Source organism: Mastomys coucha, unplaced genomic scaffold (genome assembly GCF_008632895.1).
Source record: "Mastomys coucha isolate ucsf_1 unplaced genomic scaffold, UCSF_Mcou_1 pScaffold11, whole genome shotgun sequence".
Classification (NCBI taxonomy): domain Eukaryota; kingdom Metazoa; phylum Chordata; class Mammalia; order Rodentia; family Muridae; genus Mastomys; species Mastomys coucha.
Window position 1 is genome coordinate 8,525,886 of NW_022196893.1, and position 6,202 is coordinate 8,532,087.

Sequence of the window (6,202 nt, forward strand, 5' to 3'; positions counted from 1 at the left end):
GGCACAGGCCTTTAATCCCAGCACTTGGGAGGCAGAGGCAGATTTCTGAGTTCGAGGCCAGCCTGGTCTACAGAGTGAGTTCCAGGACAGCCAGGGCTATACAGAGAAACCCTGTCTTGAAAAAGCCAAAAAACAAAACAAAACAAAACAAAAAACCAAACCACCACCACCACCACCACCAACAACAACAAAAAAAACAGTAACAAAGTTGCACTTATGAAGTAGCAACAAAATAATTTCATGGTTGAGGGTCACCACAACATGAAGAACTGGGTTAACCGGTCACAGCATTAGGAAGGCTGAGAACCACTGGCCTAGATCTTCTTAGGGGATGCTTTCTTCTGGTTTCTATGGAAACTAGATACCAGGCAGGCACACATGTCATGCACAGACATCCACACAAGTGAAACAAGCACTCATTCACATCACATAAAATAATAATAATAATAATAATAATAATAATAATAATCATGAAACACTGGAGATCCTCCTGCCTCAGCTTCTCAAGTGCTAGAATTACAGGCAGCATCACTGCCTTTTTATAATTCTTATCTTTTTAAAAGATTTAGTGTGTGTGTGTGTGTGTGTGTGTGTGTGACTACACGCTCTATCTGCATGTACACCTACCTGTGTGCAAGAAGAAGGCATCAGATCCCATGACAGATGGTTGTGAGCCACCATGTGGTTGCTGGGAATTGAACTCAGGACCTCTGGGAGAGATCAGCCGGTGCTCTTAAGAACTGATCTGTCTGGCCAGCACCCTCTTGTTATCTTTTATTGTTATTTGGATTCCAACCAGAGTTCTGGGTCACACAGCGAGCTGAATAGTGCTGACTGACACTGGAAAACACACCCTTGGTGTGAGAGGGAAAGGAGCCTGAACAGGGAGCCAAAGGGCCCGGGTGGGAGCCTTATCGCTCCCTGGTGACAAGGGAATGCTGGTGTCTTAGGGTTTCCATTATCATCATGGTGGCAAGCATGGCAGCGTCCCAGCAGGTATGGCACTGGAGGGGCTGAGAGTTCTACATCTTGTTCCAAAGAAGGCAAACAGGAGTCTGTTTTCAGGAGGGTCTCAAGGCCACACCCCCTAATAGTGCTACTCCCTGAGACAAACATATTCAGGCCCTCCCAGCTCAGTAGGTGGCTTCTCCACTCAGAACCTCTGTTTCTTCATCTTCTCAACTAGAAGGTGAACCATGCCCCGTTGGCTTCTGGGTTTGTGTAAGGATCCAATAACATTAGCCTTGTAATTGTGTTCTGCAGATTGTAAAAAAGTCCCTGTAACAGGCTAAAAGGCGTGGCTCTGGGTCATTGGCGTGAGTCCTGGCTAAATTGTGGAGTTAGGGTGACTCTCTACATATGGTTATTGGAGGCTCAGCGTGGCCCTGTGACCTGCCCAGGGTCTCACTGCTTGCAGAGTAATGTTTAAGGCCCTTAGGTAGAACCAAGACTCCCAGACTCTGGCCCAGTGTACCTGCTCTCCCTATCCTTGCCCTCAGCAAGCTGCTGTGTATCTCACAGCAGAGATCCTAGCACCTACTGACCCCTTTCTGATTATAGGGCCATCCTGAAACCTTATAGAGGGGTTTTACAAATTGGCTTATCTTTTTAGTCAGCCTGCCATTTGCAAACACCTCTCCAAAGCACAGAAGCTCAGAAAACCAGACACTCGAAAAGGGACACTCGTCACTGTGTCCTCTGTCCTCTGGAGTCTACCTGGCCTGGCTCTGCAGACCTGCCTGGCTGCCTCTGGCTTCCTGTGGCCTCCAATCACCTGCCATCTCACCCACAGTCCTGAGCCTTCTTGTCTCTCTCACTGATCTAACCAGGCCCGTGCTTTTTCCTTCCCCTTCCCCCGGGGGGCGGGGATCGAACCTCCTGCTTAAATTCAGACAGTCTGGTGTCCGATTTCGGCTTAGCCCTTATCTGCTGTGTGTCCTTGGATAAGTTAGTTACCCTCTCTGGCTTCAGAGCTTTCACCCGTGATGTGTGCAGTCCCTAGGCTATGTGAGGATGTATGGGGGTGTGGCTGGTTAATGCAGTGCCCCACCCTGTGCTTGAGCTCCAGGCTCCCTTTCCTGAGGTCACAGTGTACGCGGCCCTCTACCCCACTGCCTTTACTTTCCCACTCTTATAAGGATGGAACACCTCCTTGATGCCAGGCAGGCTAGGCTGGGCATTCGGAGGAGAAAAACAGGCATCTGGCCTTGCCGGTTCTGTGGATGACCCCCTCCCCCTCTTCCTCCTCCAGCTCCCACCACCTCCCAGGGCTGGATGGGGTCAGACCTCTTCTGGCAGGCCCGGGGTTGCCCTGGGCAGTTCTGAGGGGCCGTGGTCGGACCAACAGCAGGGAGGGCGTTGAGAGCCTGGGAGGCGTGTCAGGTTCCCTCTTCACAGGGCTCCTGTGAGGCTTGCTGGTGCTGACCAGGAAGAAAAGCCCAGCCCTCTCTCTTCACTGGGAATGCTAAGAATTTCTTAGCCCCACTAAGAATGAAGGGCCAGAAGCCTCTTCTCCCAGGCTCCAGAAGGAGCCAAATTGTTTACTAAAACCGCAGCCTGGAGAGGTCCCGGGGCACCAGGAGGCCTGGGGAACAGGGCAGCTTCCGGCAGGGTGGGGTGAGGTGGGGGTGGGTGGGGGGTGGATGGACACCTAGGAGGGAGGGCAGGAGCTCTTTCTGGTGTCCCCTACTATGGGCTGGTCTCATGCGTGCAGACGGCTGGAACTCTGGCTTTCCTAAGCTTCCTCTCTCCTCTGACTTCTCTTGCTTTGGGCTACACTAGTCACACGCCTCCTTCACAGCCTCTGTTGGCAGCTGAGGGGCGGTCCCTCTGGTCAGTCCTTACCTGTGCCGCTGTTTATCCATCCCCTGGTGTGTGTGTGTGTGTGTGTGTGTGTGTGTGTGTGTGTGTGTGTGTGTGTGTGTTCACTCCCTGAGGGCAGGGGCTTTGTCCTCTGCAAGGTCCCTAGAGCCCAGTGGAACCACAGGTCAGATGACTCCGCTTTCCCAGAAACTCAGCATCCACTCTCTTCCCCAGACACCCTGAGCTCTGTTCTCCCTTTCTGTTTTTCCATATCCTCCCTGGACCTCCTCAGCCTCTGCTGCTCCAGTGCGGACTCCCGTGTTTGGTCAGCTGCCTGGGGGCAAGGAGGTGGGGAGCCTGCACTCTACTGCCTCTGACCCACAGCCAAGGTTAGCAGGGCTAGCCTCCAATCTCTGGAGTCATTCATGAAACCCAGGCCCTAATCTAAGGGCCCAGGCCTGCTGGACTATTCTTAGACTATCTTCCCTTTATCCACCATGGCCGCCTTCTAAGTAGGCTCCCAAATACAGATCCCAGAGGTCAGTTTCCCGGGGGCTCTTGTATCAGTCAAGGAACTTGGAACCAGTGGGGTCACACAGAGACAGAGATGGGTAGGGATGCGGGTAGAGGAACAGGGATGGAGAACGCAGTGCCCTGGAGCATATGATGCAGGATTTGAGTGTACAGGCAGAAGGAACTCCCTGGGCAGAAGCCTGTCCAGCCCTGGAATATCCTCCCCCATCCCAGGATCCTTCATTTGTTCCCATTGGCAAAACTTCTTTACCAGGTAAGTCGTACGTTGCACTTTATAGAAAAGAAGGAGTTGAGAATATGTTTGATGGAGCCAGGTATGGTGAGTGTGTGTGGGTGCCTCAGCAGGCCCAGGCTCAAAGCATCCTTTCCCCCTGAGGGACCAGCCATACAATGGTATAGTATAGAATAGAGCTTATTTAGGCATGGGAAGGGGAATTGGGAAAGGAATGGAGACAGAGAGGGGGAAGGGAGGGGAGAAAGAGAGAAAGGGAGAGAGAGAAAAAGGAAGAGAGGAAGAGAGAGAGAAGAGAGAAAGAGAGGGAGAGAGAGAGAGAGAGTGGAGAGGTTGGCCTTGAACTCAGTATGTAGCCAGGATGACCTGTAACTTCTAACTTTCCCACTTGTACTCCTGAGTGCTGTATTGGAGGTCTGCATCACCACACCCAGTTTTAGGCAATGCTGGGGGGTCTAACCCAGGGCTTTGTACTGGTAAGATAAGAACTCTACCAGCTGAGCCACGTCCTGCCCCCTCCCCAACTCCAGCCTCAGTTTCTTTCTAACCCAGCCCTAGTCCCTTCCCAAGTCTGTGCCTTTAATCTGAAACAGGCCAGACTCAGCCAGTGCTGGGGACAAGCCAGGAGCCAGAGTGACCTGGAAATGCAGAACCTGGGTTCTAATCCTGACGCCACCTAGAAAAGCATAGCAACCTGGAACCAGTTCCTCTCTGGCGTCAGATCCGGATAATTTCTCGCCCCACTCCCTGTCTAGGCCTCATCTCCTGTTGGCAGTCACAAAGCTGCAGTTACCCAACCTCATAGCACAGTTAGCCACATCCTCCCCGTGTGGCAGAGCTCCAGAGATACAGTTCCTCAGTCGGCCAGACCCACCTCGGTATCCACAGAGACTCGAGTCCACAGGGACTCAACACATGACAGCAGGAGCCCCACAAACATCTCCTCTCGTTCCTCCAACCAACACACACAGTCTACAGTCACTGAGACTCAGAAAGGTTAAAAAAAAAAAAAGAAAGGTTAAGTGAGTTGCCCAAGGTCACACAGCAAGTAAGTGCCTTAATATTACTTCTAGTTCTTCTATTTAACTTTTTCCACTTGACCCAGAATGCCTAAGTATGGTGCTGTGGGGGCAAGGAAAGGAGCTCACCAGACTGGAAGCCAGAAGAGCAGAGTGACACAGGAGGAAAAGCCCAGGGAGTTACTGTGGGCGCCAAGGTCAGAGAAGAACTGTGGGCACCAAGGTCAAAGAAGAACTAATAAGGATTTTTTCCACCTTCATCCAGTGAACTACAGGGGTGGTGAAAGGCTCTAAGGCTCTGAGCTAAACGTGTAGGTTATAATTCCAATATCACCACTTCCCAACTAGGAAACTGGCTGGCAAATGATGATATGGCCTACGCCCAAGCTTCAGAGTCTAGTTCACGGGAAAGAGACTGGCCAGATCTTCCCAGAAAAACTGTGAGGCAGCTGTTGTTATTTGCTACTCCTAATCACTAGCCCAGGGCCCTGAATTCAGCCTAGTCCTGAGGAGTCCTGGCTAGGAAGCTCCACAGGTGCATGAATGCATGCACATGGCACACTCGAGAGAGAGCGCAGGCGCGCGCGCGCGCGCGCGCGCGCGCACACACACACACACACACACACACACACACACTTGTATTAGCAATATAAAAATGCAAAAAGAAACAAAATGGTGGGCATAGTGTCACAGGCCTTTAATCTCAGCATTTGGGAGGCAGAGGCAGGCAGATCTCTGAGTTTGGGGCAAGTCTGGTCTATAGGGTGTGTTCCAGGACAGCTGGGGCTACACAGAGAAACCCTGTCTTAAAGAAACAAGAGGAGAGAGAGGAGCCAGAGGAAGAGGAGCCAACCAACAGCTATTAAACATGAGGTTCAGCTTTGGGTTAGGAGGAGGAGGAAGAGAGAAGGAGAAAGAGGAGGAGGAGGAATAAGAGGTGGGGGAGGAATGGGGGGGTGGAGGAGGAGGAGGAGGAGGAATAGGAGGAAGAGGTAGAGGAGGAGGAGGAGGAGGAGGAGGAGGCTAGGGAATGTCTCCCCACACACTGAGGCACTCATTTCCTGAAGTCACCATCTCCCAGCCAAAAGGAGAAGGGGTAAGGGACTTAACATCTCAAAGCAGGAAGGAACATTTAATTGATTAAACCACAGGATGCTGTTAAACTTGAGGTTCAGCTTTTGGGTTAAGTCTATCCTGAATCATATATGACACAGATTAATACAAAAAAATTACTTATCAGATATTTATTTAATTCAAATGCAACTGGGCATCCTGTATCCTCATTCATTCATTCATTCATTCATCCTCTCATTCACTCATTTCTTGGTGCTGAGGAAGTAACCCATGGCCTTGGCAATGTTAGACAGGCACTCTGTCCCTGAGCTCAAGCCCCTGACCCCATCCTGCATTCTATCTGGCCACCCTGAAAACAGCCACACCATGAGAACTCACTCTTTCTGTGGCCGTGACATGATCTCTGGCCATCTCTTTAGGCTGCCACAGTGAGACCTTTTAGACTGAGTCACTTAGAAACCAAAGCTGGTGACCATCCTGGAGATGGTAAGATGTGGCATCAGCAGGTTCTGTATCTGATAAGGCCTCCTCCTGTACACAG